Source organism: Periplaneta americana, chromosome 14, assembly GCF_040183065.1.
Source record: "Periplaneta americana isolate PAMFEO1 chromosome 14, P.americana_PAMFEO1_priV1, whole genome shotgun sequence".
Classification (NCBI taxonomy): Eukaryota; Metazoa; Arthropoda; class Insecta; order Blattodea; family Blattidae; genus Periplaneta; species Periplaneta americana.
Window position 1 is genome coordinate 149062600 of NC_091130.1, and position 23318 is coordinate 149085917.

Below are 23318 nucleotides of genomic sequence, written 5' to 3' on the forward strand. Positions count from 1 at the left end.
GCTCTGTGAAGCCACACTGTCTTTTAGCTTAGCATAATAATGATGTCTGTGCGGTGACGTAACTCATTGTCACAGCTCTAATCTCCTAGGACGATTGACTTGGCCACAGATCTGTTGAATCAGTCAATAAGTGACCAATAAGTCAAACAGCTGCACGCTGGACAACAACCCAGTTGGTTTCGTCCTCTAGACTTCGTCAGCAGACCGTGATGAAGTGCTACACTTACGGATTTGAATCTCGTCTAATGAATGAAAGGAGAAAATATAATAACACTCCGAAATGAACAAGGGACATAAAGTATTAAAGAATAAAAAAGAAGATAAATAAATAACACTGGTCTACAAAATCAAGCTTATTTTAGTCATCGAAATCTACACCACTTAAGGGGTTAGGTACAGCTTAAAGGAGTAAAATTTTGGAAATATTCAACATTTTTTTTCCTCCATTACTGTATCTTGTACAATAATGAAAATTAGTATGTGTAAAACACTTCCCTTCTGCTATATGATAAACATATGTTTACGATTTAAAAAAATTATTTATATATATACATACATATATATATATTTTTTTTTTCCAAAATTCAAAGTTCACTGTGCAGTGATGAAGCGTTTCCCTCATAACTCAAAAAGTATCCAACATTCTGTGATGAAATTTTTTGTGTGTATTTATGCATATCATATCTACAATATGATGCAAAATTACTTCTCTACCTTAGATAGATTGTCTGATAAAAAAATTAATTCATTTTAAAAAATGGTCAAATATCAAACACAAAAAATATATATATTGTTTATTAAGGAATGTACTATCGTGCTATCCACTGACTACTAATAGTTTAAATAAATTGAATATTAATGGCTACTTTGCGTTGTATTTTAGAATGTTTACTTTAACCCTCATTACCCATTTTTGACTTACCACTTCTGCTCTCAACACTAAATCCAGACGTTTGAGATGAGCATGGCATATAGCACATATGGGCGAATCTAGAAATGCATATAGAGTGTTATTTGGGGGGCCAGAGGGAAAAAGACCTTTGGGGAGGCCGAGACGTAGATGGGAGGATAATATTAAGATGCATTTGAGGAAGGTGGGATATAATGGTAGAGACTGGATTAATCTTGCACAGGACTGGGCCCTCTCTCAAACTGAGATTCCAAGGTTCACAACCATACAGAACAACCGGTAATATAACTGTTTTATAAATTCTAACTTCCAGATTTTTTGACAGTAGACTAGATGAAAAAAGCTTCTCAACCGAATAATAGCAGGCATTTCCCATATTTATTCTGCGTTTAATTTTCTCTTATATCTGTTACTGTTGCTCCAATTTAGTCCGTATAGGCCAGTTTCTATCTGATGCTTTTCCAATTCACTGCGGGCTAAAGCAGGGAGATGCGCTATCACCTTTACTTTTTAACTTCGCTCTAGAATATGCCATTAGGAAAGTTCAGGATAATAGACAGGGTTTGGAGTTGAACGGGTTACATCAGCTGCTTGTCCTTGCGGATGACGTGAATATGCTAGGAGAAAATCCACAAACGATTAGGAAAAACGCGGAAATTCTAGTTGAAGCAAGTAAAGCGATACGGTTGGAAGTAAATCACGAAAAGACAAAGTATATGATTATGTCTCGTGACCAGAATATTGTACGAAATGGAACTATAAAAATTGGAGATTTATCTTTCGAAGAGGTGGAAAAATTCAAATATCTTGGAGCAACAGTAACAAATATAAATGACACTCGGGAGGAAATTAAACGCAGAATAAATATGGGAAATGCGTGTTATTATTCGGTCGAGAAACTTTTGTCATCTAGTCTTCTGTCAAAAAATCTGAAACTTAGAATGTATAAAACAGTTATATTACCGGTTGTTCTGTATGGTTGTGAAACTTGGACTCTCACTTTAAGAGAGGAACATAGGTTAAGGGTGTTTGAGAATAAGGTTCTTAGGAAAATATTTGGAGCTAAGAGGGATGAAGTTACAGGAGAATGGAGAAAGTTACACAACGCAGAACTGCATGCATTGTATTCTTCACCTGACATAATTAGGAACATAAAATCCAGACGTTTGAGATGGGCAGGGCATGTAGCACGTATGGGCGAATCCAGAAATGCATATAGAGTGTTGGTTGGGAGACCGGAGGGAAAAAGACCTTTGGGGAGGCCGAGACGTAGATGGGAAGATAATATTAAATGAATTTGAGGGAGGTGGGATATGATGGTAGAGACTGGATTAATCTTGCTCAGGATAGGGAGCAATGGCGGGCTTATGTGAGGGCGGCACTGAACCTCCGGGTTCCTTAAAAGCCAGTAAGTAAGTAAGTAAGTTGCTCCAATTTGAATTTCTCCACCTCTTCGAAGGATAAATTTCCATTTCGTAAAATTTTCTGGCCACAAGACATAATCATATATTTTGCCTTTTCGGGATTTACTTCCAAACTGTCGACCTGGTTGGCGAGTTGGTATAGCGCTGGCCTTCTATGCCCAAGGTTGCGGGTTCGATCCCGGGCCAGATCGATGGCATTTAAGTGTGCTTAAATGCGACAAGCTCATGTCAGTAGATTTACTGGCATGTAAAAGAACTCCTGCGGGACAAAATTCCGGCACATCCGGCGACGCTGATATAACCCCTGCAGTTGCGAGCGTCGTTAAATAAAACATAACATTAACAACTTCCAAACCTATGGCTTTACTTGCTTCAAGTAAAATTTCCGTCCTCCCTAATCGTTCGTGGATTTTCTCCTAACATATTCACGTCATCCGTATAGACAAGCAGCTGATGTAATCCGTCCAATTCCAAATCCTGTCTGAATTTTCTAAGCATATTCTAGAGCGAAGTTAAAAAGTAAAGGTGATAGTGCATCTTGAGTAGTTGATACACCGTCGTTAAAGAATCAAATAGAAAAAAAAAAGATGGCAGGGCGATGGAATTACATGGAAAGAATCTACCTCATAGCAGGTTTATTAAAAAAGCTGTGATTAAATTTCTTTACGTATGCTTTTTCAGATTACACAATTTTATTAGTTAATAAGTAGGGACCAGATTTTTATGTAATACCAAGGTGTGAAATATGTACATATTTATGTAACAAAAATATGCTGAATATGTACCAAAATATGTAAAATCATGAAAATATTTAATATCAATATCTGCGCTGGTTTGTATTGTTAAGCCTAGATATTTGTAGTCTGGTGCAATTTTTAATTTTCTTTTCTTCATGAGGATTTCTACTGTTTCTGGTGCTCTTCCGCCGTTTCAGAGTGTCACCATTTCTGTCTTGTCCACATTTATATGAAATTTGTTTCTATTGCATCATTTTACCATGATGTTTATTGTTTCTTGTAACTTTTTAAGGTCTTCAGACCTTACTACTACGTCGTCCGCGTATGCGTATGAGATTATTCCCTCCTTTTGTTTGCCTTTTGTTCACTCATATTTACAGTGGGCTGTAACGGGTGAGTGCCTCTATTACTTCTTGGAACTAAGATGTTATGTTTCGTCCCGAAATATATCCTTTCTCGGGTAGGTAAAAAGGCTTATATCAAATTGTAAACTTCCCCAGCAGCAATTTTCTTTTTCCTTTTAAAAAAGTAAAAATGAATAAAACCTCAAAATATGTAGATTATGTAATACCAATCCATAATATTTAATGTGGGGTAAATATGTAGTATCAAATTTTAATATATTACGCCTAATGGTAATTACAAGATTCGCAAAGATTTGTTATTTATATACGGTTAGGTTGAAAGGAATATAATATGTAATTACATAAAAATCCGGTCCCTATTAATAAGACAGTAACAGAGAAATTACGAGTATACGGTGGAAATGGCTAGTACTCCGAGGAACTTTAACGCCCAATTGTATAAAACTCCCTGACTAAAGATCAACTTAGAATCGAAGATCGAAAAGTGAACCGAGTTCAGACACTTCTTCTATTGTATAAAACTTTTCTGCGATCAAATTACCTTGGTTCAAATGCAATCTAAGTTCACGTGAAAAGGATTTGGCAACATCGCATAGACAGGTGAAATACGTGATGCGCGGACCATGTTATACAGGTTTGTTCAGTGTTGCCAATCTAGCGACTTTAACTCTTTTTCAACAACAATTTCTTTTAACTTTTATATTGCTTAAATAGGGATTAATGACCTTTTTAGCACCCCTTTTTAGCATAGGGATTTAGTGACCTTTTAGTGACAAAATTTAATCTTTCTTTGTTGATAATGAGAAATCTAGCGACTTTACAACTACTTTTTGGCGACTTCCCGTATTACATTCTGTTGGAGACACTGGGTTTTTTGTGCAATGCAAATAATGGCGGACAATAAGAAGAAGGTTGACTGTTCTCCAAGTTGTTATCATGTTATGGTGTTTGATACTGCTAAACATAATAAAACTTTATAAAACGACAATTTTCGTTTAGTAATACAGTTAATTGAACATTTATATCCATTAATAATTAATGGTCGTTATAAACATAATATAATTATAGGTTATGTTATTTGATACTGGTGAACACGATAGAGCCTTATAAAATATAAGAATGTTTGTGTATTAAGGCAAGAAACTGAAAGAAATATATATATAAACGTACCCGACATATCTATTAATATTAATAATAATGGACATTTTATTTGCACAATCTGTCACTCGTATATTTCAAACAGAAAAGAAATAACTGAACTTGGATCATCTAACTTAATCGGAGAAATTTCTTCCGTCAAAGTTGACTTTAGTTTGAGACAAATTAATCTCAGATTAGACTTTATACAACACAAAATTCCAAGTTCAGCTGAAACAAGGTTCAATTTAACCTCTGATCTAAGATTAAATGATTTATACAATCGGGCCTAAGAAAACCAGATTTCAGCCACTTTGTTCACGCGTCAGCCACCACAAGTATATGACGGTGTGTCGAACGCCAGTCCCTTTGATGGTGTTGTGTGGCTGTTCGCCCCGCCTGGGGGGACAACGGGGCTTGTTGTGAGACACGGAGCCAACCGGTCACCCTTGGGCGAACCTGCAGCTGCCCGGCTGATGCAACTAGGAGCGGGAAGGGTTGCATCACCCGGCTCTCCCTAATTGAACATAATGGGTCCTCTTCGGAGAGGGACGACTGCATCAAAATTTGGTAGTCTTGAAAATGAACCATGCATATTAATACGAGTAAGAGGGTGACTTGACAAGGGATGTCAAAAGTGAGATCCCAGCTATGAATGAACGTGAGAAGAGTAGTATTCTGTGATTGTACTTATCCTAGCCTAAAATCAGTGTCCTTAGGCCTATATATGTAAAAACAAGTACTGAAATAATATTAATAAACACATTCAAATCCAAAGAGATCGCATATAAATCACTAGTTCGTCCAGTAATGGAATATGGTGCTGCATGTTGGGATCCTTACAGATTACAACATATTAAGACAATGGAAAAGAATAAAAAACGGGCTCTCAAGTGTTGTCGTAATAATTCACAATTAAAATGGGACCGGAGAACGCGAATTCCATTATGCGCAATGTTCAAAACATACAGAGGTGACCCTGCCTGGAGAGAAATAAAAATAGATTGCAGCCGCCAAATTAGGTACTCTTCAAGGAACGACCACTCATATAAATTGAGGGAAAGAAGACAGAGGACGGACACTGGAAAGTTTTCTTTTCTCAATCGTACTATCAGGGACTGGAATGCTTTACCTGCAGACTTACTAAAGGCTTTACCAATAACCAAAAATGTATTTAAAAATAGGCTTAAGGACTTTACTAATAGACGACAGTATATTATACACACTATTTAAAGGGTGTAATTGATATCTTGTTATTTGAAGTGTTCTATTAGTGAGGAAGTGTGTTGTGTCAGTGAAGTGTGTAGTGTCAGTGAAGTCTATTGTGTAAGTGAAGTGTGTTGGTGTCAGTGAAGTGGCTGTGCAAAGTATTTGAACAGTGAAATGTTTAGAAGTGTTAGTGAAATAAGGATAGAATCAGTGCAGTGAGTGAGTTGACAGCGAAATAAGTGTAGTGCCGAAAGGTACTTGTGCAGGTATGAACCTGTCACACTCGTGGGTCTTAGTTCGAATTTAGGGTTAAGATACAAATTAGACTTACTTTAAATGTTATTTTAAGTGACCATGCTTCATTTAATTTAGGATGCTCCTTATTATTATTATTATTATTATTATTATTATTATTATTATTATTATTATTATTAATTATTGTTTTTTTATTAGTTGTGTTTATTATTAATTTTCATTATTGAGTGTAATTAGTTACCACTGCTACTGGGTATATACACATTTGTTAAACACTATTATCATATCAAATCTTTCTCCCATTAAAATAAACGACACAGAAATCCCGTTCAGTGAATCAGTAAAACATATACTGTAGGTAGGCCTATACATACGGGTAAAGTTTAAATTGCAACACTGAAGTTGCCGATACTTGCAAAAACGTTATTCTCATTGTAATCCGCTAGTTTAGGAGACTTCAGCGTCAGTCTTATACATATAAATTCATATATTTATTTTCATAAATTTTCCGCGGGCCGGTTTTATTTTGCCCATCCCGTACATTAGTTACATAAATTGCTATTCAAATTTCTTAATATTTTATTATTTACTTTTACTCTATCTACTATTACTGCTTATTGTTGTAGGCCTACTGTACGTTCCAGATATTATTATAATTATTACTGTAATAGGTAAGCCTATTGCATTCAATTAGAGCCTGGTTGGGCGGAAGAGAAGGCCTGTTGGCATTAGTTCTGCCAAATTAAATAAATAAATTATTATTATTATTATTATTATTAATGTTATGTTTTATTTAACGACGCTCGCAACTGCAGAGGTTATATCAGCGTCGCCGGATGTGCCGGAATTTTGTCCCGCAGGAATTCTTTTACATGCCAGTAAATCTACTGACATGAGCCTGTCGCATTTAAGCACACTTAAATGCCATCGACCTGGCCCGGGATCGAACCCGCAACCTTGGGCATAGAAGGCCAGCACTATACCAACTTGCCAACCAGGTCGACTATTATTATTATTATTATTATTATTATTATTATTATTATTATTATTATTATTATTATTAAACAAGAATTTGACAAGTTAGTATCTTCCGACTTTATTCTAGAACGGTCCACATTTCTGTTGCCAATAGACACTGTATCAGGTGCCAGAATTGGAAGTAGGCGAAATTGCCGATCGATGTGTACTTAGCAGCTAGAGTGAGCATTGAAACGATGTTTCAAAGCCATAGTCAGGAGTTCAAGTTCCGGCGAAAGCATGGATTTTCTGTGTTCTTTTAGATCAGGAGTTCTTGGCCAACACCCAAAGTCAACAAGGCGATAAACTTGTGCGACCAATGAGTCTATTCTCAAGTTAAAAAAATAGCACTATAATAATACCGTACAAATAAAGTGTAGAAATTAATATTAGTGGGTGTAATATTCTTTCTTTACCTTAGTTTAACCTTTTCCTTTTAGGTTCATTTACACGACCCACGCCACACGGGCCTTACAGGGCCGCGACCTGTCGGTAGAAAAATTAATCTATTGGATCACATACTTACATACTTTTTTGACTACACAAGGACATGGAGGGCCTCCCCGGATGACATTACACAGCATTCACTCACACATATGAAAGGATTAAGGGAAGGATCGCCGTCCATGGCCGGACTTTCAAGAGGTACAATCCCGGCATTTGCCTGGAAATAACTGAGGGAACCATGAAAAACCTGTTAGAATTGATCGAACCCCGAACCTCCCGAATGCAAGGCCAGCCCTCTACCATGCCGCTAGCCCGCTCGGTAGTAGTAATATAATTATTATAAATTGTGATAAAATGCTCCAGAAGTATGAAGTTGAATGGATTAGATACTATTCTTTTTCAAACCACACCTTTGCTGCAAAATCCTTGTTAATCGTCTCACTTTTGTTGGAAATTTCCAGATGTTATGCATGAAGATTAAAATAAAAAAATACTTTTGATGGACTGTTGTTAGCTAGTGGATGAAAAAACCGAGCCATCCGATCGAGGTCGTCTGAGAAAGAGTTGATAAAATAAAATACATCCCGATAGTTCGTTTTGCATTACTAAGCGAAATGTTGCCTGTCCTTGAGTTTTATACTATATTATGAAACGTTTGCGTATTTTTGTTAGAAACACTTCGTCACATCGAAATCAGTTTCTCTCAAACATTATCTTCCTTAACGGTTGAGCTGTTAGCGTTTTGATAAGAAGCAGCAATACTGCTTTTCAATTCGCAATTATCAGGAGAGTTGGCAGATGAGGTCATTAAGTAACACATCGACCGACGAGAAATGAGTGATAGGCCTACTTCTTTTTCGCAAAGTCATGGCTACAAAATTGTCGAATAGCGTGAAATATTCCTGCAGTTAAGCACGAGTTTTCTTTAATGGAAAACTTGTGGATAGAGGAAAGAAACAGACTGCAAGTTCAAACTGTGGAGATGAACTTGATGCATTGAACTACTACTACTACTACCAAATACTCATCACTGGAGAGTATTTGCTACTACTGCTCCTACTACTACTACTACTACTACTAGTAGTATTACTACTACGTACTGTACATGCGTAGCTCTATGGGTTTTGTCAAATGAAAATAATATTCTGTAGGAAACAAACCCGTAGTACAAATTGAAAAGGTGACAGGAGATTTGGAGGACATCCCTATTATTGTGTGTAACGTATAATATGCCTACATTAATTAGGGTGATAGAATTACTTTAATAAATACAATTTGCTGCAAGATTTAAGTGAATCTAGTGAACGGAATGAAATAAGCTATTAATACCAGACAATCCTCCAATAATAACAACAACAATAATAATAATAATAATAATAATAATAATAATAATAATAATAATACAGTAAAACGTTAAGAAAAAATTCACAAACGATTAGGGAAAATACATGTGAATTTTACTTGAAGCAAATAAAAAGAAAGTTTGGAAGTAAATCCGAAAATACAAAGTAGTTCTATATTATTAGGGATGTCTCGTGACCAGAACACTGTACCAAATGGAAATATAACAATTAGATATTTATCCTTTGAAGAGGTGGAAAAATTCAAATATCTTGGAGCATCAGTAACAAATATAAATGACTCTCGGGAGGAAATTAAACACAAAATAAATATGGGAAATGCCTGTTATTATTCGGTTGAGAAGCTTTTATCATCCAGTCTGCTGTCAAAAAATCTGAAAGTTAGAATTTATAAAACAGTTATATTACCGGTTGTTCTTTATGCTTGTGAAACTTGGAATCTTACTTTGAGAGAGGAACAGAGGTTAAGGGTGCTTGAGAATAATGTGTTTAGGAAAATATTTGAGGCTAAGAGGGATGAAATTACAGGAGAATGGAGAAAGTTACACAACGCAGAACTGCAGGCATTGTATTCTTCACCTGACATAATTACGGACATTAAATCCAGACGTTTGAGATGGGCGAATCCATAAATACATATAGAGTGTTAGTTGGGAAGCCAGAGGGGAAAAAGACATTTGGAGAGGCCGAGACGTAAATGGGAGTATAACATTAAAATGTATTTGAGGGAGGTGGGTTACTATAGTAGGGACTGGATTAATCTTGCTCAGAATAGGGGCCGATGGCGGGCTTATGTGAGGGCGGCAATGAACCTCCGGATTCCTTAAAAGCCATAAGTAAATATGTAAGTAAGTAAGAGATAAATTTAATCGCTCATATTTTCTATACAATCTTTTCATTTCTCTCTTTCGTAATTGTCACGCGTTAGCTACATTCTGGACATCCCTGGTGTTTGTCTATAAGCAGAAACTGGAAGGGTCGGGAGGACAATGAGTTCGTGAAACAAGAGTCAGCTGTGTGTGAAGACGGGCGTACAAGGGTTCTTTTTGAAGCTGTCGCTTGTTCGCGCTACCAAAGAGAGAAAGTGTAACATAGTGACAATGTACGTCCTATAGGCGTACAGGAGGCAAAGAAATAGAGCTCCCACGCCTTTCCGGTCGCGGTACTAAAAACAGGTGATGCGTTTAACATCACGCTGTCTCAACTTCATGCCCCGGGCAAGGCCTATACCCAAGCTGATATAGTTATTGTCTTTGAAAAGACACGACACTCAATTTTATAGGCTTTTGCACCGAGAGAGACATGGTACACAATGTTATGTTATAATCAGGCTTCGAGACTTCAGACCCGATAGAGCAGTTCAGTGGAAAATCCACATAACGACGTACTGAGTATAGTGGTAAAGTGTACAGTGGGTGGGGGTACTGTAGAATGAATGCCAACAAATACGCAAAGCAAGGAAAACGCTCTGGATTTGAAGGTTCTGACGAATAATTTGGTTTTCATACAAACCTATTTTCAAACTGTGTCTGAAACTATTACACGGTTAGAAAAGTCAGAGCAAGAGATGCCGGAAGCTCTCAAATTAGTTGAGGAAATGACACAGAGAATTAATGAGACACCAAGTACACCAGTTACTGAACGTGTAAAACAGAAGTGGAAATCAATTTTATGTAAAAATAACGGATATAGATCACTGTGTAATATAAACAGCAAATTAGTGGACATAGAGTCACCCGAGAATAAAGGACTATCTCTTAGAGACTGCAAAGACGTTAGTTTTTTTTTTTTCTTGCGCTCCTATCACGTCATGCGACGTAGAGAGCAGCTTTTCACAGTACAAACTGTGTTTGGCAGATAACCGAAAAATATTTATGTTTGAGACACTGAAAATGTATCTTGTAGTACATTGCAATTCGGTACTGCAACTGCACTTCCTAAAGACGACCAATAGGATAAATGAAGAAATTAAAATTGCTACATGTTTATTTCCACCATTAACACTGTGTATAATTAAACACAAATGCTTATAAAAGACAGGAGAATAAATGCTTTTCACATTCTTTTGACATTGTCATTATGTAATGTGTATTTACTTTCAGAATGTACATATGTGTGTTTCCCCATACTACCGTACTCTATTCTAAATAGCAACGTTGTTACCTCAACACATCTCTACCTTTCACTACCTGCAGCGAATCAACAACCTATAGTGCATGCACAGTAAACTTATTGTATCGGGTCCCAAGTCTCGAAGCCCGGTTATAATCTTTTTCCCTCAAGAACGACTCGATACTCTGTTTTATAAGATTTTTGCTCCCGAGACAAGATTCGGCGCTCAAGTTTGTTGCAATTTTGCCTCTAACAGCTACAGAGACATTTCACTATATTTTGTAAACACCGACGTACAGAAATATTTGAAATCTCCACATAATCTCAGGAACACGTACCTTCTCTATTCCTCTGCACAGAACATCCTTCTACTCATCATCTTTCAGCATATCGATTCCACGTCTCTGGAATTCTCTCCCTGACCATGTCAGAAGCTACTGGCGTGGCTCAGTCGGTTAAGGCGCTTGCCTGCCGGTCTGAAGTTGGGTTCGGGCGCGGGTTCGACCCCCGCTTGGGCTGATTACCTGGTTGGGTTTTTTTTCCGAGGTTTTCCTCAACCGTAATGTGAATTCAAGGTAATCTATGGCGAATTCTCGGCCTCATCTCGCCAAATATCATCTCGCTATCACTAATCTCATCGACGCTAAATAACCTAGTAGTTGATATAGCGTCGTTAAATAACCAACTAAAATAAAACCATGTCAGAGACTGTCGGACAATATCAAAATTCAAATTTAAATTTAAAAAATCACATTCTAGTTCATGGAATTGCTTGTTGAACACCTGTCAGGTTGCGCAACTTCGGCTTAACCCATGACATATAGTAAATATTGTATGCTGTTGTAAAATTGACAATTAATGTGTAATGAATTTATTATTATTATTATTATTATTATTATTATTATTATTATTATTATTATCAGTTATTACTATCATCATTGCCATCTCTGTTTTTCTTTCTCTTTTTGTCTTGTATTAGCTCGATGAGAGCTCCATAGTGTTCTTTTGACCCTATATAGGGCTTTAATTTAATTTGTATTATTTTCATCAGCGTTTGTATTTATTTTTTTGTATTTATATGTGCTATCTGGTAGGATGGAAGAGAAGGCCTTATGGCCTTAATCCTGTCAGATTAAATAAATAAATAAGTAAGTAAATAAATAAATAATAAAATATTTGACGGTAGATTAATGTATGCATACAAGTCGCTCTACTCGCTACAAAGTTGATATATTTCATCATATTTTGTAAGCAATGACTTACAGAACATTTTAAATAATAGACACCACATAATATTATCTGACTGTAGTTTGTTGTTTGCCCACAAGCCGCCTCTGCACCGTTGATATGTGTACTTGCAACTCGAGTTCAGTTCTCTAACAGCTACATAGGTGATATATTCTTCCATATTTTGTAAACACTGACGTACAGAAAATATTGGAATAATAAACCCCACATAATATTTTATGGTAGTTTGTTGTTTGCTCACAAGCCGCCACTGCTCTGTTAACATGGGTACTTGCACACGCGTAGCTGCAGGCTACTCACGTCTCACGAGTAAGCCGTGCCCAGCTGAAGGCCAGAAAGCGGAAAGCTCAGGCTCTCCTCGTGTAAGTTCAACGGCGCTTTAATAGCAAGAGAGATATACAGCTGGTTTAAGAGTCAAGGAAAAACTTTTAACCTGTCATAATAATAATAATAATAATAATAATAATAATAATAATTATTATTATTATTATTATTATTATTATTATTATTATTATTATTATTATTATTGGGCTGAATATAAATTATAAGAAAACTGAATATCTCACCCTGAAGACGGAAGATGAAAAATTAGAGACAGGTAAAGATATTAAAATGGTCAATAAATTTTAATACGTGAGGTCATTTTTAGAAGCTGATGAGTAGGGCTAGGATTTTGATGTAATTGCATCTTTTTTCTATAGTACTTAAGCCAGAAACATTGCTGCTTTAGTATTTATATGTTATGTGATAAACTGAGTGTTTTAAGATATATTTGTTAGGGCATTTTTTTTTTATTTTTTGCCTCTTACAACTCATACGAGCATCTTTTGTTTTATTTGGACATTTTTTTAGGCATTTCCAAGTAATTTTGGCCATAAATCCCCATTATTACTATAAAATAATGTTTATTTCCTTTGATATTTTGTCTACATATTTTGTCCATTAATACCCATTATTTTTTACTTGGTTATTTAATGACGCTGTATCAACTACGAGGTTATTTAGCGTCGATGGAATTGGTTATAGTGATATGATATTTGGCGAGATGGGGCCGAGGATTCGCCATAGATTACTTGACATTTGTCTTACAGTTGGGTAAAAAACCTCGAAAAAAACCTAACCAGATAACCAGCCCAAGCGGGAATCGAACCCGCGACCAAGCGCAACTTCGGAATGGCAGGCAACAGCCTTAACCGACCAAGCTTCGCCGGTGGCTAATACCCATTATTTTGAATAATATTTTAATCGTTTTTCTACACAAATATTGCCATTTTAATGTAGTACACTCCAACCACCCCTTCAATATAGACTCCTCTATACCTGCTAATTCCGGATAAGAATGGCGTTGTGGTGGGCTACATGAAAACTACATCAGGTAAAATAATTAATTAAAATGTACCACTTACAATTACAAAAAATTATGTAAAATTAAATAATCTTAAATATTGGTACTAGAATTTAATTTAATTACTAATCTAAATATTAAGTAGTACAAAACGTCTTTTCCTACTAAGCCAATTATGTACGAACAATTTTTGGGGCATTTTTAAGGGCATTTTTGAAAGATTTTAGGTCATAAATGCATTGTTTTAGGACATTTTTCATGATTTATAGGTCATCAAAATCCTAGCCCTACTGATGAGAAGAATGTAACTGAAATTGAAAAAAGGATAAGTAGTGAAGAAAGGAGTATAACTGGCATGCTGAACTCAGTTCTTTGGAGTAAGAACATCTATACTAATAATAAAACTGTAGCCGAAATTTTTCTGGTAATTTTCGATTTTCCAAAAATAATTGGTGTTAACATATATAATTAACCGCCATGAAACCGAAAATCGCTTTTTTGAAATTTTTGTTTGTATGTCTGTCTGTCTGTCTGGATGTTTGTTACCTTTTCACGCTATAATGGCTGACCCGATTTATATGAAAATTGGAATATAAATTAAGTTCGTTGTAACTTAGAATTTAGGCTATATGGCATTCAAAATATTTTATTTAAAAGGGGATTATAAGGGGGGTTTAATTAAATAAATCGAAATATCTCCCTTATTATTAATTTTCATGAAAAATATTATATAACAAAAGTTTCTTTACAAATAATTTCCGATAAGTTTTATTCCATGCAAAATTTTGATAGGACTGATATTTAACGAGATAAATGAGTTTCAAAATTACAATAACAACGCCATCTAAGGCGGTGTAATGAAATAAAAAACAAATGACTTCGTCTATAAGGGGCCTTGGACAACAACAATCGAAAGCTATGAAACATACGGTAGCCTACAGTGAATGTTTCTGTGTTTGTATGAAGTAATATCGGAAGCTAAATTAACCGATTTGTATAATTAATTATTAATTCACCATTGGGAAGTGTAGTTTCTCTAGATGGACATAATGCTATAATGTTATTACAGTAACTTCTGAGTGAATCGAGGACAGGTAAGATTAAAATAGCTTCTTATGCACAGGAAACTTGATAGGCATTCGTTTCCTGTATTTCCTAAAATATTTTTATGACCAAATGAGTGTCTCTGGATCAAAATGATCGCATTTCAATTTTTGTAATACAATTTAAATTAAGTAACATAATAAACGATTTATCCTTCTATCAAAAATGAATGTTCCCTGGATCAAATGTCCTATTTTAATTATGTAATTACTTTATATTTATTTCTAACGGGTGCAGCGGAGCGCACGGGTACGGCTAGTTTTAAATAAAACAAAAACCCTCATTTATAAGTAATTGGTACAAAGTGTTACGTTATACGAGGCAGAATCTTGGACATTACATAGAGTACACGAAAACAAATTAATTATTGGCTACTGAAATGGACTTCTGGCGGAGATCAGCAAGAAAATCAAGAAGGAAAAAAATTAGAAATCAAAGAATTAGAGAAATTATGGAGGTAGGAAAGAACATTATTGAAGACTGAATATTGAAGTGGTCCGTATATATGAGAATGAAAAATTGAAGAATACCGAAGATTTGCTGAGTGGACTGAGGAGGAAAGAATAAAAAGAGGGAAACCAAGACAATAGATAGATATCGTCAGAAGCAATATGACTAGAACAAACACTACTGAAGATAGAAACTTGTGGAGGAGCAAAAATTTCTTTAGATAAAGGTATTGCAAAAAAATCCTAAAATTATTATTATTATTATTATTATTATTATTATTATTATTATTATTATTATTATTATTATTATTATTTTGTAAGCAAAGCAACTGGTCAGAGAAGTAAACAAATAATAAAAGTGAAGTTTAACAAGTACCGTATTTGAATTTTCGGCTCTCCTTCGAATTTTCTAAAGAACGCGTCTCCCTTGGTTTACAGCAGTCAAAGATCCAGAACATAAAATTACTACTCATTTACAAGTTCACTTTATTTATTTATTTATTTATTTATTTATTTATTTAAAAATGGCACTGTATTCCATATAATATTAAAGAAAATTATAATTGTTATTCCATTTTGAAATGATAATATAAACGTGCTGAAGATAATGAGTGTTTCAGCATGGCCCTCTTCGTGTCCTTCTTTGCACATGGCCTTCTTTATTATTACAGACAAGAATCTTCTTCTGTTTCTATTTCTTCTTTTATATTACAAGTTTACATTACATACAGAAACTACATACACAAAATGGATACAAAAGTTATTACATACATTTTATAAATTGTTTATAATTTATGTAGGTTTTGCCTCTATTCAAAAGTTTTTCTTTTCCTAAAAAATTCAACCTCCCCGGCGGGGAATCGAACCCCGGTCTCCCGCGTGACAGGCGGGGATACTGACCACTATACTACCGAGGACGCGAGTTAAGAAATAGAGCATTTTCTGGCTCAACATCTCGTGATATGGTTATCTGTCGCACGGTTGAGCATACAGTTCACACACACACACACGCACACACACACACACATGTATCCCTTGGGTCATGAAAACTTGTTGTGACACACATTTTGAAAATTAACAGTAAAGTTACTACTGAAGTCTGATAGCCACCACAGTATACTGTGATGAAACCTTCAAAGTTAGAAAATAGGTCCTTTTGTGCAAGGCTTTTGACATCTTACTGGGCAGCCCATTCAAGGTTTCAGATTAGAAAGTACAACCTAACATTTTTATCTCAAGAAAAAATATACAAAAATGGTTTTCGCATTTTCCCTCCTTTATTACTTTATTCACAGCCTCTCAGCTGACAGAAATAATGAGAAATAATAGGTCAGAAAGCATGGGTATACATAACGGCTCGATTAAAAAAGCCAACGTACTATGGTAGGAACGATCATGATTTTAAAATCAAATGTAGGAAACAGAAAACGGATGTAGGTAAATTCTCATTTTTAAATAGAACTATAAATGATTGGAATGACCTACCTGCAGCGGTCTTTGAGGGCTGTCCTTCCTTAAGGAGATTCAAGAATAATTTAAAAAGTTGTATATAAAGTGAAAATTAAAATTAAGGTGACACTCAACATTTAATTTTTTAAGGTGACATGTATTTATCTAGCCTGAGGAGTTTACTTCCATGGTTTGAATTGTAAATTATTTAAAAATAGAGTGTAAGAGGGCCTTAGACTAGAAATGTTTAGTTTAAATGTAGTTCTGTTTATAAGCATGCATAAGGATGTAATTATTTGACTTATTTGAACTGTTGTATCAGTGAAGCGAGGTGAGTCAGTGAAGTTATGGTTTTACAGTGCAGTGAATAGTTCCGATTAGTGATAATTTATAGCGTCAATGAAATGTGTTCTATAGTGTCAGTGAAATGTGTTACAGAGTGTCAGTGAAATGTGTGCTAAAGTGTCAGTGAAATGCGTCATAGTGTCACTACAGGGAATGAGATGAGAGTAAAGTGAAAGACTATTGAAACTTATGTAGGACCTATACATAATTATGTACGTTTTATTGTAAAATTAGGTATTTTATTTTATGTTTTATTATTATTGTGTTAAATTGTATTGTGTATAAAATTGTAGATGTGTTGTAAAATTGTATTGTGTATTGTAAATTTTATTGTGTATTGGTTATCATTTTATTGTGTATTGTTCATATTGTATATACGACTGCCACCGGGTGCTTGCCCACTTGCAGTGTAAATAAATACATACATACATACAAACTACCCCCGTTCCCTTTTATGACCAGGCTTCTCTAAACCTTAAAAAATATCGCAGTTCTTGCTAAATACAATACAACAAGACTTTCACTTCCTGACCGGGCAGTCCTTTTATGGTTTCATATTTTGGAAGCTTGAGACTCATCCCTTTTTATGACTTTATTCAGAATCTTCTTCAAGGCTACAGCTACCAGCTACGGGACCGTAAATTCTCCTACATTCAGCCGGTTCCAGCTACGGTTGGCAACGCTAATTTCAAGGATCTGCAACACTCAATAGTGTCATTCACTGCAACTGTCATAACTACGATGCTCGCACTACGAGAGCAGAATACAGGTCCCACAAATATTTTCTTCTAACCGGAGATAGATATTATGAATAAATCTAGCTCATTTTCTCATTTTTATTTTATTTAATATTATTAGGCCTACTAGTGAAGTATTTATATCAGGGTATAAAGGAATTTAAGAACGGATATCAGGCAAGGGTAAACGTGATCCACGATGAGAATGGTGATTTGCTTGCAGACTCTTATTCAATCCTGAACAGATGGAAAAACTATTTTGGGCAACTACTAATTGTACACAGGCGAAATAGAAATGATCGGGACGAAATTCAAATACAAACTGCTGAGCCATTTATACCCGAACCCACACTTTCTGAAGTCGAAATTGAGATAGAAAATCTGAAAAAGTACAAGTCTTCAGGTATCGATCAAATTCCAGCAGAATTAATACAAGAGGGTGGAAGCGCATTATATAGCGAAATTTATAAACTTGTACTTGCAATTTGGGAAAAGGAAATTGTACCAGAACAATGGAAGAAGTCCATAATTGTATCTATTGTATTGTGGTAATAAATGATCGAAATAATTCAAAGGACAAAACTAAAATTCTTCCAATTCTTCCAAACATTTACTATCATAATATACTGCTCTGTTAAATTGACTGAGCATATTGGGAATTCTGTTTATATTTTCGTTGTAGATATAAAGATGACATGCAACATTTCGTAATACTAGGAAAAATATGTTACCTCTTTTACTTGAGCCAAAATACAATACAAAATATAGGCAAATTCATTCTTTATAAATTATCGACCAAGATTATACAATCATGATCAGTTTCACCAAGCTTCAATAAATCAATTCAAATTAATCATTAACTAGTGAACATTAAAATATTTAACAATTCACTAAAATGCGAGCTGTTCACCAACCAAATTTTCTTAATATTTAGTGAGCAGTAAGTAAATGCTTCATTACGGATAGGCCTAAATAAGTGTGTTCAATGAATTTTTCATAATTATATCACATTTTTATGAAACCACAACCTACTATATCGCAAACCGTGTACCTTCTATATCATTTACATGCAACACGGTTACAAAATATAGAAAATAGAGGAAAAGTATTATTATTATTATTATTATTATTATTATTATTATTATTATTATTATTATTATTATTATTTTCGGCATAACAGCTGTTGTAATAAATTATTGCATTCCTGATTCTAGTGATCACCTCATTTGTATACAATAACTGCAATTTAGATCACTTATAGATATATTCTTGAAACCTATCATCCAGAATGAAAAAAATAAATAAATAAAGACGTGAATTTACTGCACTGTGAAGTCTAATTACAGAGCTGAAAAAAAGTAGAAAATTGTTATCCATATGCTGTGTTAAATAACTATTTTCAAGGTAGACGTTCAAGGTGCGTAAATGTAATTCTAATAAATGTAAGTTAATATACCAATTAGGTTTTGTTATGTGTGAATGTACATTGTGTATCAATTTACTAATAATTCTTAGGTAGGCCTATTAGGCCTACATAGTTATAATAACCACTTCCATATGTTAAAATAAAAGCTCAGTTGTATATTACCTAGTTGACTAGTTTCAGCTTTGTCTCAGCCGTTCTGATGATATTCTAACCTATGATCAGTTTCTCCTAAAATTTTGAGTACCATGATCTTCGTGACGTCTAAGGCATCCTGCCTAGCACTCGTGCTACGGAATGCGCGCTGGTTCGAGTCCTCATGGGGGAAGAAATTTTCTCATGAAATTTCGGCCAATGTATGGGAACGGTGCCCACTCAGCATCGTGATGCACTTGGGGAGCTACGATAGGTAGCGAAAAAAAAAAGCTAGACCAGTCCTTTCATAAAACTGGACTTAACGCGTTTTGGAATCACACTCTTCAATTGTGCATATGTGTTTTGGCAATATCTGATGCAAATTTTTCAAAAGATAGAAAGTACAAAAACCCCATAGCGCGTCGCAACTTCTACTATTATACTAGCCCAGGGCATTCCATAAGTAATGACAACAATGCAATGCTGTAAATCAGTGCTCCTAGCGGTGACCATTGAAATCTTATACTACGTAATAGAAAAGCGATCGTTTCATAAATTTGCAATATTGAAAATCTCGAAGTAGCCATATTTTGTAAATACAGTGACTATTTCTGATTTGTAGTAAACAATATGGCCTAAAAGTAGCAACAAAGGTGCTTCATAAAAGTCCAAGTTGCAAGAGAAAAACATACAACTCAGTATTTTAGGGGATTACCAGAAATCTGTGGGAGAGAAGTCCTACCATACTCAACTATTGCAAGTTGGGTGAAAGCGAGAAATTCGCGAGATTGATGAGTGAGAGAGATATCCAGAACTGCTGCTGCAGATGGAGTCCGCCGTCTTCCACGAATTTGGTAAAGTATTGTTGACATGGCAGGAGATTGTACTTGAAATATGTAATGTCAAAAGTAACGTAATTAAATTTAGTGTGAAACAGTAACTATGTTGCCATTACTTTTCGAATACCCTTTTATGACTGGAACTGCCGCAAGTACGATCATTAAAATTGTATATTTTAAATATGTAACTGTATAATTTGTATCTGTGAATATGTTAGGAGAAAATCCACAAACGATTAGGGAAAACACGGGAATTTTTACTGGAAGCATGTAAAGAGATAGGTTTGGAAGTAAATCCCGAAAAGACTAAGTATATGATTATATCTCGTGACGAGAATATTGTACGAAATGGACATATAAACATTGGAAATTTATCTTTTGAAGAGGTGGAATAATTCAAATACCTGGGAGCAACAGTAACAAATATAAATGATACTCGGGAGGAAATTAAACACAGAATAAATATGGGAAATGCTTGTTATTATTCGGTTGAGAAACTTTTATCATACAGTCTGCTGTCAAAAAACCTGAAAGTTAGAATTTATAAAACAGTTATATTACCGCTTTATGGTTGTGAAACTTGGACTCTGACTTTGAGAGAGGAACATAGGTTAAGGGTGTTTGAGAATAAGGTACTTACGAAAATATTTGGGGCTAAGAGGGATGAATTTACAGGAGAATGGAGAAAGTTACACAACACAGAACTGCACGCTAGAGTCGGGCAAACAGCCTCTTACTCCCGCTCGTCTCGTAGGCGAGACTGGCTGGCCGATAACGCCAGTTCCGAGAATCGTATTCTCGAGATTGGCACTCTCGGGAACGAGGAATACCGGGTCCCGGCCTGTTATCGCACGGCCGACTTATCGTTACGAAATGCGTACACTGACTGCCGGCTTAATTGCCGCTCATCACTGAAATTCGTGACTCTTTCTGAAAAATATTAATGTTCATGAAGTAATTTAAGAAGGCACAGCAGTGTGGTATGCAATAATACAGCACATTATGATTGTCGACATTCTTACAGAAGGCACACTATTTTAATGAACTACTTATTGCCTTTCTGGAGAAGCAAAATAATGCAGCACTTTCAGTCGTTACCTAATCCTAAGCTAGTCTAAAACAATAACAAGTTATGGTTGGAGCTATGATATACTTTCTCGCTATCAGCATTTCGTTGACATTGCATATTTAATCATTCGATAGTGTTTTGTATACGCTATAGTAATGGATAACACACGTCTGTATTATTATATTGCGCGTTCACATCTGGATGTTTCGTTGTTATGCAACGGCATCTTCATCAGCATGGGTAATTATTGTGCTGTGTAAGGACGAAATAAAATAATTAATACTTATTTATATTATTATAAAGGACCAAAGACTCTGACAAAAGATATTTTTGTTTCCCAACTGATAAAATGCTGCATGTGAAATGGAAACACTTTTGCAAAAGGAAGGACAGAATTACGAAACAGAGTAGATCCTTTCACAAATTGATCATAATTACTTACAAATGCATTTTAAGGAACCCGGAGGTTCATTGCCGCTCTCACATAAGCCCGCCATCGGTCTCTATCCTGAGCAAGATTAATTCAGTCTCTACCATCATATCCATTTTTATATTATCTTCCCATCTACGTCTCTGCCTCTCCAAACGTCCTTTCCCTCCGGCCATCCAACTAACACTCTATATTCATTTCTGGATTCGCCCATACATGCTAGATGTTCTGCCCATTTCAAACCTCTGAATTTAATATTCCTAATTATGTCAGGTGATAGTACAATGCGTGCAGCTCTGCGTTGTGCAACTTCCTCCATTCTCCATCCCTCTTAGCCCCAAATATCTTCCTAAGAATCTTATTCTCGAACACCCTTAACCTCTGTTCCTCAAAGTGAGAGTCCAAATTTCACAACCATACAGAACAACCGGTAATGTAACTGTTTTATAAATTCTAACTTTCAAGTTTTTTGAGAGCAGGCTGGGTGACAAAAGCTTCTCAACCGAATAATAACAGGCATTTCCCCTCATATTTATTCTGCGTTTCCTCCTGAGTGTCATTTATATTTGCTTTATCATAACAACAGAGAATAAAAGAGGGTTGTTATTATTATTATTATTATTATTATTATTATTATTATTAAATTAGTTACTTTACGACGCTTTATCAACTGCTATAGCTATCTAGCGTCTGAATGAGATGATAATGCCAGCGAAATGAGTCCAGGGTCCAGCGCCGAAAGTTACCCAGCATTTGCTCTCAATGGGTTGAGGCGAGAAACCTCAGCCAGGTAAAGGCTGGTTCACAATAAACCGGGAACGGAAACGACAACGAGAAATAATCTATACTAATAATAAATCTGTAAGCGAAATTTTTCTGGTAATTTTCGCTTTTCCAAAAATAATTGGTCCTAACATATATAATTAATTAATTATCCTGAAACCGAAAATCGCTTTTTTGAAATTTTTGTTTGTATGTCTGTCTGTCTGTCTGTCTGGATGTTTGTTACCTTTTCACGCGATAATGGCTGAACGGATTTCGATGAAAATTGGAACATAAATTAAGTTCGTTGTAACTTAGATTTTAGGCTATATTCAAAATACTTTATTTAAAAGGGGGGTTATAAGGGGGCCTGAATTAAATAAACCGAAATATCTCGCTTATTATTGATTTTTGTGAAAAATGTTACATAACAAAAATTTCTTTAAAAACGATTTCCGATAAGTTTTATTCCAGGCAAAATTTTGATAGGACTGATATTTAAGTCTGTCTGTCTGTCTGGATGTTTGTTACCTTTTCAGGCGATAATGGCTGAACGGATTTCAGTGAAAATTGGAATATAAATTAAGTTCGTTGTAACTTAGATTTTAGGCTACGTAGCATTCAAAATACTTTATTTAAAAGGGCGGTTGTAAGGGGGCCTGAATTAAATAAACCGAAATATCTCGCTTATTATTGATTTTTGTGAAAAATGTTACATAACAGAAGGTTCTTCAAAAATGATTGTCGATAAGTTTTATTCCAGGCAAAATTTTGATAGGTCTGATATTTAAGGATATAGAAGAGTTTTAAAATAACAATACAATATATTTTCACTGCCGCTTCAGATTATAGCGTCGTTGTTCCGTAACTGCTATGTGCAAACTATTAAATTTTTTAGTAGGAAGAAAAACAGATTTATTCGTTCTATGGCAGTAGTGCATAGGAGATCGTGAATTCTTACATTTTTACACAATCAACTCTATTAATTTGGAGTGATTTATTAAAGGAT

At 35.1% G+C, this 23318-nt stretch overlaps 1 non-coding gene across 1 annotated transcript; it reads right to left on the reverse strand.

Annotated features, from left to right (window-relative positions):
- Nucleotides 1-15965: 15965 nt before the first annotated feature.
- Nucleotides 15966-16037, reverse strand: TRNAD-GUC (transfer RNA aspartic acid (anticodon GUC)). The gene has a single exon. It is a non-coding gene; the product is annotated as a tRNA-Asp (tRNA).
- Between the last annotated feature and the right edge of the window lie 7281 nt (nucleotides 16038-23318).